At 32.6% G+C, this 12,251-nt stretch overlaps 1 protein-coding gene across 4 annotated transcripts in view; it reads right to left on the minus strand.

The window, feature by feature from the left end:
• GluClalpha (glycine receptor alpha 1) overlaps window positions 1-12,251 on the minus strand; it is a 387,349-nt gene that overhangs the window by 137,599 nt on the left and 237,499 nt on the right. For all 4 annotated transcript variants that reach the window (XM_081736064.1, XM_081736063.1, XM_081736066.1 and 1 more), the window contains one exon: window positions 7,310-7,384. The gene's annotated coding sequence lies outside the window, so the exon portion shown is untranslated. The remainder of the gene's footprint in view (window positions 1-7,309; window positions 7,385-12,251) is intronic.

Consider the following 12,251-nt stretch of genomic DNA (forward strand, 5'->3'; position numbering starts at 1 on the left):
TATTAGTATCTTAGCACGTCAAACATATTTCTGCACTTACCTGTTATATTACTCTTCAGAAGCAATTTATGACTTTATTACATGTTTAATAATCCTCATGTTCATGATTTATGCAGAATCACTAGTTTTAACTTTGCTTGCCAAATGATTTACGAAATTATGAAATTCCGTATCCATAATTAATACATGGTTAAAATACTTGTATTTAATTAATAATAAAAAATTAATCGTTCATTAATATTAATTACATCTCTAATGATATATATATATAAAACGAAATGTCAATAAATACATACTATACAATATACCACTAGCATACACAGAATTTCATTCAGTGGATTCAAACGTCCAAGTTCATCTTGATATATTAAATAATAATAATAATAATAATAATAATAATAATAATAATAATAATAATAATAATAGTTGTAATGATATAAACTTAATTCCATTCACAGAATTGTAATTTTGTTGACGACAATTATGATAGTTAATAATCATTCTTGAAAATGTTTCGAATAGAAATATAATGCAGTCCTAGGTGTCAAGGGATACTCAGAGACGAGACATATCTGAAAAACGAAACGAAATTCAAGAGGGACATAGTTTGTGGGATCCAAGACAAGACGAGACAATTGTCTGAGTCATGAGACAGCTCGTGAAATGTATTGTCTTGTCTTAACTGTCTCAGAAAACTTCTCAAATTTTCAATTTTTCAAATAATTTTCAAAAGAAGTATTCAGTCAAAAAGAGCTATTTGAAACTTCTCTATTGTCCCATTCACAAATAAAGGAACAATATTTCGTAAAACCTAACGGCGTACCTAGTAAGAGTGCTTTTACTTTAAGGTCACCACAAATGGGTCACTGAAAGTCATAATATTTAATGCCTCACTGAAATTTTCTTAAGTTTCATAAGATCCCTTCGTATGAACTGCATGACCTACCAGAATAAAAGAAAATCCGTTTCCAACATGTAAAACCAAGGCTTTTAAACTTGCCTTTGAAGAATCTATGAAGAGCCTCCACTCTGTAGGATCTTAATTATTTTTGAGAGCCTTCATAAGGTCATTTATGTCTACATATGCCATAAATGTGTCCTGTATAGTAAAACGTGAAGGGAAATTCTTCTTATTGTTCCAATACATTGAAATATCTACTTCTTTCTGCAGCAAATTCCATTGTTGTAATCGTAACGCTAAAATTTCAATTTTGATTTTTGAAAGGTCCAAATTCTTAATGAGATGACTTAGACCTCTTCTTCAGTTAATCTATGTGGTTCATTTGAAGGTTTACAACAAATTCAGAGTTCTTCGAAGCACTTGGTTCAGGAAACTCAACTTCATGATCATCATCGGACGAAAGGTCGTATTCTTTCTGTAGGTGAAGGACAGGTAGTTCATCTTCATGTAGAGGTGGGAACATTGTAGATGGAATGTTGGGATAGAACAATATCCACCTCTTCTTGCTAAAAAATTCCCTTCTGGTCGGGAGAAACGATACAAAGTAGGGATCACTGATGTGGTCACTTGGCTCTCTCCAAATCACGAGCAGCCGTGTGGATTTTGTGGTGGAGAAACACCGTGCTCGTGGGTTTTCTCGTAGTTCTCCCGTTTCCTCCCACTTTCTTCATTTCACTCATCTCTCATCATCACCGTCTCCTTTAGCCTAACCGGCATAATCGTGAGACGTAAAACTTAAAGATTTCATTTCATTTCATTTCCAAATCATGAGCACTACAATCTCATTTATCCAAATTCTCATATTCTGGTACAAGTGTCGCAAACAATGTCGAGTGCCCAAGTTTTGTATTGATTTCCAATTTTACACCCGAAATTACACAGATAGGCTCTTCTGATTAATGGTGTTATATGCTATTTTTGTGAAGAAAGTGTCACTTCACATTCCAAAAATTAATCGCACTGTTTACACAATATCGCGGCAATTTTGTCTATTTAAACTCTCTTCGAGAAATTTTGAGGAACTGTTCACAAATATACATACAAACACGTGTACTTTTATGTGCAACCCTTCACCAAAAAAAAAAAAAAAAAAAAAAAGAAAAAAGAAAGAAAGAAAAAGAAAAGAAAATCGAGAACTCTGATAAATGTCATTAAGTTGTTTCGCACATTATATAGCATAACACAAGTGAGATATGGAACTGAAAAAAGTGTTTATATAGCTCTTCCAGTATTACTAGATCAGTGTGACATTTTACTCCAAACCTGGCGAATATGTTCACTACTACAATGTTATCATTATACACGATGAAAAACATAAACGAGAGCTAATTATCAATTTTCGTTTTTGAAATCATTTTCAGCGCTACGAAATCAATAAGAGTTAGGTGGTTTTGATCAATTTACATTTTTGTTGTCGAATAGGGTAGTCTGAGAAGGATCTTCCTGTTCTTTAAACTGCTCTGAAATCTTTCAGGAATAGGAATCTTTCTATTAAGTATCTCGTTGATCAAATGACGATTTCCATATTATCTTACCTTATGGCGATGAACTAAACATTTCCAATGCATATAAAAACTGATCAGTTCATTTCCTCTCTTCTTTCTTTCATCCAACCTATATTCACCTATTACATTACATCTCTGTCCTTAATTTAGAACACTAAAATCTCATATTACAGTTACTGATGCATCATTTTTCTTTCTTTCGTTATAGATGTGCATATATGAGATTCTTGGGTGAATATAATGTTAAGTATATTCGGCGAACCACAGAACAGTATGTAGGTAGTTTTATCTCAGAAATGTGCCTACAGAAGGCAAAGGAAACTTGTTTAATATGTATCATTGCATTGCATTGAATTGCATGGGAATGGTCAACCTTCTTTTAAAATTTATTCGAAAAGTGGAAAATGTGGCATACCATCATTATATATATACACTTTTCTCTCAATATTCTTATATTTTTCACCAGTAAGCGCAGTGGTCGATGAGTAGTTATAAGATATATCGACATCTTAACCTTCTCCTTACCCTTAAGTTGTAGCTACACAATGCTATTATGAACAATTATAGTCTCATTAGATTTTGTTTATATATTCTTATCAGAAACCCTCTACCATGTTACAGACACCTTTTGCATCACTTGAGTGACTTTATATTATTCAACTCAAAATTACCCATTCTCAACTAACTTGAGAAATTTGTACGAAATTCAGGTTTTCTTATTTATTTTTATTTGATTTTTTCTGTTTGTACCTCTATAATATTTTGTTTCTGCTTCCCATATTCTTTCAACTCTTTTCTTTTCTTCTCCACACTCACAAGGGGCATATTCTTTCAACTCTTTTCTTTTCTTCTCCACACTCACAAGGGGCATCACCCAATTCTCTGGCTCCGATTTCAATGAAATTTTTCTAGCTGATAGAGGACATATATGTATTATTTGTGATGACAGAAATTTTTGCCATGGTGCATGTTTTCTATTTTTTAAAATAATTTTTAAGAGTTGTGATGTGGTTATTAGAGATTACTGCAGAAGTCCCTTACTAACCTTATACATATAAGGCCTAGGGGGAAGTTGTATGGTAGGTATGACCTTGATGGCAGCCATCTTAAAATCCGCCATTTTGACTAAAGGTCAAGTTTTTAAAATGGGAATAGGGTAGTGTAATACATAATTTCGGACTAGAATTTAATCAAAAAGACAACGGTGAAGCTAGTTTTGAGATACATCCATTTGGGGAAAAGTTACAGGCATTTAATTGTTCACTTACTACATGCGAAATTCCCTTACCTCCGCTTCTAACCCGCGTATTAATGATAATACGTGTATAAAAGCTCCGGTAGTACATGTTATGCCTAGAGAGAAGTGATACGGTAAGGGTATCCTTGACGGCGGTCATTTTGAAATCCGTCATTTTGAATTAAAGTGAAGTTTGAAAAATGAAAACTATAGCATGTGACACCTCATTTTAATAGCATATTTTCCCAAAAAGCCAATGGTATGCTTATTTTTGTTCTTTAGTTAACCATTATGAATTTAGGACTGCTTCTAATGTGCACCAAACGTCCATTATTCGATCTTTCAAATTGGCAACACTCCTAATTTTCACCGCATGTTTTAAGATTCCAACTGGCACTTTGCAATTGTTACCATAGCTCATGTTTTCTAAATTTATCTCGTTTTTTAAGAGTTGCGATTTGTCAGTTCATGAATAGTGTTGGGATAAGCATCCAGCAATCTTTCTGAATTTTGAAGACTTGCAATGTAATTATTTCTTTTAAACGAGAATACATGAAGAACCTATGGACCTATGTCACGTAAAGAAATACAAATGAAATTATAACAAACTGGGGTTATACGAACACAAAATTATCAGGAAATGTAGCCTGCATGCTGCGCAAACGACAAACAATAAAATATTTTTAATAAATACAACTTTAAAAGAACAGCAGCAATTATAGAAAATATCAAAGAGGCATAATATGACTGTTCCCAAAACATTGTATCATGAACATAATATGAAAACAGGTAACTTGTTTATAAAGAAGTGTAACTTAATTGAGTTCCCGGTCAATACTGATTATAACTCTTATAAACATGAATCATCGACAACAATCGCTAGAAAACGAATGACTTTTTTGTCTGACTAGCTAAAAAAAATTGCTATAGAAAATAAATACACATATAATAAAGAAATAAATATAAAACAAAACAAAAGATCCTTGATTTACACAACAATCGTATTTTATTTTTATTTTTGAAGTGAATTTTCATTTGATTTATCGTCTCATCTACTATACAAGCTACGTCTTCGGTATTACCTGAATGCAAAGTTGGAGTTGTTTCGTTATGCGATGATTCATGTCAGTAAACGAGTTTTTGAAGGGCAGGTATAGGAAATAAATAATTACTTGGCAAGTCTTCAAAATTCAGAAAGATTGCTGGATGCTTATCCCAACACTATTCATGAACTGACAAATCGCAACTCTTAAAAAATGTAATAAATTTAGAAAACATGAACCATGGTAACAATTGCAAAGTGCCAGTTGGAATCTTAAAACATGCGGTGAAAATTAGGAGTGTTACCAATTTGAAAGATCGAATAATGGACATTTGGTGCACATTAGAAGCAGTCCTAAATTCATAATGGTTAACTAAAGAACAAAAATAAGCATACCATTGGCTTTTTGGGAAAATATGCTATTAAAATGAAGTGTCACACGCTGTTTTCATTTTTCAAACTTCACTTTAATTCAAAATGGCGGATTTCAAGATGACTGCCTTTAAGGATACCCTTACCGTATCACTTCTCTCTAGGCATAACATGTATTACCGAAGCTTTTATCCACTTGTTATCATTAATACGCGTTTTAGAAGCGGAGGTAAGGGACTTTCGCAGTAGTAAGTGAACAATTAAATGCCTGTAACTTTTCCCCAAATGGGTGTATCTCAAAACTAGCTTCACCATTGTCTTTCTGATTAAATTCTAGTCCGAAATTATGTATCATATTACCCTATTCCCATTTTAAAACCTTGGCCTTAATTCAAAATGGCGGATTTTAAGACGGCAGCCATCAAGGTCATACCTACCATACAATTTCCCCCTAGGCCTTATATGTATCTATATTGTTGTTCTTTCATTTCCGCTTACAATGGTTAGTAAGGGACTTCTGCAGTAATCTCTAATAACCACATCATAACTCTCAAAAAATATTAAACAAATAGAAAACATGCACCATGGCAAAAATTTCTATCATCACAAATAATGCATATATGTTTTTTATCAGCTAGAAAAAATTTCACTGAAATCGAAGCCGGTCAATTGGGTGATGTCCCTTGTCAGATTAAAATTGAGGATATTTTGCAGAAAAAAGTCCTGCAGAGGGCTATTTGTCTTTTCGTTTCGATACACTAAGTATAGTATGATAGTTTCCTGTTTATACACAGTTGTACCAATCTTGAAAGTCCCTCTAAACATATCTGGAATTGATATTAAGATGGTGTACCAATTGATATGGATTCCACCAACTTACTTGCAAAAACTGCTACCTTCCCTCACGACATACTCTGGCTACTCCATCTACGCCGATTCAGAATCATATCCCCATTATTTTCCCAATTAATCAACTAATTTATCCAATTCAGAATGGACAACCCTTGGAGTAACAATCTGCTGAAGACATAGCTTTAGATTTTATAATAGTAGCAATTCATCTCACCCGACATACTTACTATACCTGTATAAAAGCGTCTACGTAAGAAGTGCTTATATGGAGGTACTTAATTTCTTTTATTTTCGACATCTAATTTATTTATTTATTTATTTATTTATTTATTTATTTCTTATTTAAAATGGCGGAGTTAAGGCATGACCTTTTCTTCCACTCAACCATTTACACTTTCCTTTTACAGTCGGAACCCTTTTTTTATGACGAGAATAAAAATGATACACAGTTAGGCATGGTAAAGAGTTACCGACATACAGAACAATACAGAAAATAAAACATGAAAAATAAAAATGAAACTTACATGAAAAATGAAAATGAAACTTATTACATATAAAATAAACACAAAAACAAACAAGAGACAATGCTAAAGACATGTCAAACTATACAAGGAGAAACAAAGATATCAATCTTGATTATATATAACATAAAATACATTCCTATGATTCACTAACTATAATACATTCCTATGATTCACTAACTATAGATGAAATGATGCACCTACTTAAGTGATTGTGTATAATGTATATGTTCAAATAATGTATCAGAAGGGAATAGAAGAGAAAACAAGAAGAAATAGAAAGAGAGAGAGAAAAAAAAACGAACGACTGCATGGTAACGCCAGGAATAGTTTCGTGTGTAACAACTTTTTTTGTAATAGTTCTGAACAAAAGAGATTTTAGACTCAAACACATTTATGAAGCATTTTGTGTTTATTTTCACTCGATCGATTGGTTCCATTTTACACATGATTTGTTGGAACAGGCTGTATATTGAATTTATTAATTTATTTTTGTAGTTACAAGAATCACGTAAAACAAGAATTTACTTCATTATTCATTAATGCATCGGGTATAGGGACAGAAACTATGCAATATACCTGTACATACTTCTGCCATATTGAAATGCTAACTACATTAGAAAACAAATATTTGATCAAAATTAATTTCGATGCAGTTAATGTCTTTTCTATGACATACCTTGAATAGCAGTTATTTATAGAAACAGGAAATATGAACAAAATATTCATGCATTATTGCAAATTAGATTGGATATGTATTATTCATGATCAAAGTACAATATGTATAAGTAATAAAGCTCTTGCATAATTGGTACTCACCAGCACATAGAGAGAAAAGGTGAGGTTGTATGCCTATTTGGTTCTCAAAAATGTAGTTTATTGATCTGTTGAGAGCTGTAAATATAAAATACATGAGTTGAAGGCTCATTTGTCTCTATTAAGTTAAAGTAAATGCACGAGTTAATATTACATAAAATTAATCATTACTTACATCTTCTCTATGAAAATAGTTTTGAGTGTAATAAACATTAATTATAACATTATCCCATATTATACAAAGTTTAAACTATGTAGTCACATTAAATTAAGCTGTAGGTATTAAAAATGAAGGCGATACCTACATATGACACATATACAGGTAATTTAAAGTTTAATATAAAGATATTAGAGGAATTTTAAACATTTGCTCTCAAGATTTAATACAGAAAATCTGTTTTAAGGTTCTTGGTTGCTGAAAACTTTCTAAAACCCGGTTTTCTACTAAAACGGTTTTGATTTTAAATACGATTATATCTTCTATCAAAACCTATTTTAAAATTTGTTTTTAACTTGTTTGAAAATGCACATTGTAAGAACAAGAACAGATGTCATACTGGTTCCAGTAAAAACCCAAAACACTTGTAGAGAAAATGAGATACGGTTTTTGGTGAAAACGAAACTGACGTTTGGAGAAATTCGAAACCAGTTTAGAGGAAAACTAACATTACGGTTTTCAGTTTTCTAAAAATCGCCTTTTAGTTTTCTAAAAAATGCTTTTGACTATTAATTATTTTAATCAGATCTACATCTCACCCTATTTTGTACTCTATATCACGTCGCTTTGATTTAATATGATACTTAATATATTCACCTTTAAGTTCCACATATCTGAAAGTTTTCTTTCATTCTTTGAGATAATAAATATCGTAATATTATTTGCCCCATTCACAGGAGATGAAGGACATGGTCTTTTGTTTCTTACAATACTCCTGTTTCGTATAATACTCTGTTTCAAAGTAACAAAATCAAAGACAGAGTTTTTTTTAAATGCAAAAGCAAAGAAATTGAACTGTAAAAATGAATGAAAGGTCTCCGGTTAGGCTAAAGGAGACGGCGATGATGAGAAATGAATGAAATGGTGGAATGAAGAAAGTGGGAGGAAACAGGAGAACCCCGAGAAAACCCACGAGCACGGTTTTTGTCCACCATAAAGTCCACACGGCTGGGACCGAACCAGGGACCCCAAGCACCGGAGGTGAACGCTCTGCCACTGAGCCACGGCGCCCCCTGAACTGTATTTGATACATAAGATGTCCAAAGGTAAAGCTTATTGATAGAAGAAGGTGGTGGAGAAGTCTTTTAACTTTACACAATTTTAGAATTTTCGCAGTTGCTATCGCGTTTGGAAATCTCAGATAGAAAAATAAATTGCAGTAAGTGAGAATTTCCACATCGTACAATGGATAAACATTCTCCGTAAACCAATAAGAAGGGATGAAAGGAAAGGTACACAAACGTATACATTGCGAAAAAGTCTTGTAATCCACCTTCGAATTACAAACAACAGAATATATCCTAGAATCTCATCTTTCGTACATTAACTTGTGAATATGAAGCGTTGAAGAAGCTGAATAAACTAAAAGATTCAAAAGCAGTTGGCAATTATATCTTTGCAAACTCAAAGAAAATGCTAACTATCTCCTAAAAGTCATAGCGTTTTGATAACTTTGGTGAACAGGACACCCACATCATCAAATTGAAAATTGATAGATCAATCTTGTTATCCCCATCTCAGTTAAATCTTCGAAAACTCAATTTAAAAATACACGGGTTTTATACGAAAACATGAAATACCCTATGAATATCTAGGAAGTATTTATTTGCCTCAAATAAACTTCTAATTTAAGCTTCTTACACATTAGTAAATAAAATGTGTATTAGAAGGAAAAGACAGCAAAATGTTGAAAATATGATTATTGTATGATTTGAAACTTCTATAATCTTACAGAACAGGTAGCAGAAATAACTCATAGAACATGAAATACATAGAAAGTGGTTCAATCAACTCATAAATACAGTGCCGCAATTATCAATTTAGAGATTTTGTTATTTCTCACTTATCTAAAAAAATTTCCAACAAATTTGATTTATGCATAAGAAGGATGAGGACAAAAGTATTACAGAAACCAAATTGTATAGATATTGAAGTATTGATCTTAACAGTTTAACTCCATTATTACTATGATAGCTGAATCCATTAGTTTATTTCTGGCAGTTGGTTGTGGTTTACTTAGGAAAAGTCTAACATTGTTTTGTAATCCTGATATGTAGCCTATAGGCAAAGAAATAGGATCTACTATAATATTGATTGAAATACTATACTATACTTCATTTGTTTAAATTAAAAGTATCATGTCATGGGGAAATTACATATCAGCACTGGGAAGTACGGTATATATTTGTAAATCTGAAGTAGAAGGTTATACCTATTTATTAGCCGTTAACTTACAATTTGATTACTGACATATCTGGAGAAACATACTGTATCTATTTATAATCCACTTAGAACATTGATTGTAACCAAACTAAGGCGAATTTTCAATTGCTTAGCGTCGTACACAGTAAATGGTATTATTAAATAAATAAAGAATATGAAAATGAAATGAAATCTTTCAATTTAACGTCCCACGATTATATCCTTTATGTTAAAGGAGACAGATGATTAGGACAAGTGAATCATGATGGAAGAATTGGTGGAATGAAAATTTCGGAAACAGGAATACCGGAGAAAATCCACGCTCACGATGTTGTGCAGCATAAACTTACTTGATCGGGGATCGAGCCAGGGACCATACGCATCAGAGGTAAGCGCTCTACCACTGAACCACCATGTCCCCGTAGAACGAATATAATTTGTTATACTTTTTAACCGTACGATCACTCGTAGCTGGAATTTGTTTAACTCAAGCGCTTTGTCATTATTTGAAATTAACTATAAAGTTAGGAAGAAAAATAGTGGAGTATGATGCGGCCAAGCAAACGACTCACACCTCGATAAAAGTATGACAATAGATTGCAATTTTTATTGATGAAGAAATGGAAAATACGGAATATTTACGTCGTGAATATTTAGTTGATGGTTCCATAAAAGCAATCCCACTTCGTCAAAATTATGTTCCATTTACTCTATACTGTTACGCTTTTTCGGTGACCATGCAGAACGAGAGCAAGACCACCCAAAATGCTTGAAAGTGATAAATGATGCAAACACATTTGAACAAGCTTTGGTCTTTGCAGAAGGAATGCGGGTATGCCGATATGCTTATGGCTGCCTAGCAACCATTTGATTAGCATAAAAAGCATTCTATTGTATTTTTTAATGTAAGACGACTCCACATCAAAGTTAAATGGAGTAAGAAACAAAATACTCTTGTAATTTTGAGTTATATTTTTTTGCAGCTTGTCAACCAAATATTAGTTTGCAACGTGAAGATGAAATCTGTATGTTACTTTTCTTTACGAAACTGCAGCTAGAGTAGGTGATGTGATATATACCTGTCTACCTTCTTCTTACAGAGACTGCACCACCAATCCGTAAACATGCACTTACAAGTTCGTTTCCTTTTTAAAATTAATGAGTCGCGTCTTGGATGCTTACCAAAGTACTAGACCATTTCTGAGAATGAGCTTCCGTAGAACTGTAATTCATTAAAAGAGTTAAGTCATACAGTATTTTTAAACAAAGATCTTGATTTCTCAATTTTAATTATATGTTTGAACTTCCTGACAAACATGATCATCATTTGCAAACTTTTTTATACGTTGTGTACGAACAGGCAACGTGTTATTATATCATTATTCATTTATTTATTTATTGAATGAAGTCATGCATATAGATTTATTGTCTGTTTACACTGAACATGATAGCAAACTGTAACAAATAAAACAAACATAAAGTTTGCTTGTCCAAATCGAAGTATCTACGATTCGATTATTTCCTGTTGCTTTTTCGAATTTTGGGAAACTTTATTGTATGGAAGATAACGTAAGTATTAAATCCTGTACAAGATGGGGTTGTTACCCTGGTAGCAGGAACAACTTGTAAACCGCTTGCTGTAAGCTTGAATTGCAAGTCGGCCAAGCTTGCATCCAGCCTGATTGGAAAACGTGCAAGCATGCCGCAAGCTGGATTCCAGTAACGACGTTTCATGGGGGCAACCTTGCATTCAATGTTCCATTCAAGCTTGACGTAAGCGTTTTACAAGTCAAGTCAATAGCCAATGAACGCCAGTGATGTTATGACAATCTGCAAAGGGTCTAAAGCATCGCTTGCAAATACAGCAAAAGGTAGATTGTTGAAAGCATGCGTTTCAAGTGCAAGTATTGAAAGCCAAAAGCCAAGCAAAACTTTCTCGCTAGTAGAGTCCTTTACCTAAACTAAAAAATGCTGTCATTTAACAGAGGTATTTTTCAATTTCGAGTAACTCTTCAAAATAAGTTTCTTTTGTGTAATCTGAAGAAGTTATGTGATAGTAACAGGTTACGTATTAAGTAATTACATGTAATATAACGGTAAGTAAGATTGAATTAGCTTGGTACGTGTGTAACATATGGTACACGAAAGTTGAGTAGAAGTAAATTCAATCTCAGGGTACAATTTTATACGGTTTGGCAAGCGTTTATCACGTAACGGGGAGTGGTGACTTGGTGTGACGACAATAATTACAACTTAAAACATTGTTATTTCAATTTAATTATTTTAAATTAGGACAAGTGCTGTAACCACATTTAGATTTGAATATTAGTATTTGTACATTGCTACAATAATACATTGTGATCATTTAATTCAACTTAAACTCTATGCTTAATACATTATGATGATTTAATTCAATTTAAACTGTATGCTTAATACATTATGATGATTTAATTCAATTCAAACTCTATGTTTAATACATTGTCATGATTTAATTCAACTTAAAACTGTATTTAATACATTGCGATA

This window comes from Thermobia domestica, chromosome 13, assembly GCF_964235325.1.
Source record: "Thermobia domestica chromosome 13, izTheDome1.hap1.1, whole genome shotgun sequence".
NCBI lineage: Eukaryota > Metazoa > Arthropoda > Insecta > Zygentoma > Lepismatidae > Thermobia > Thermobia domestica.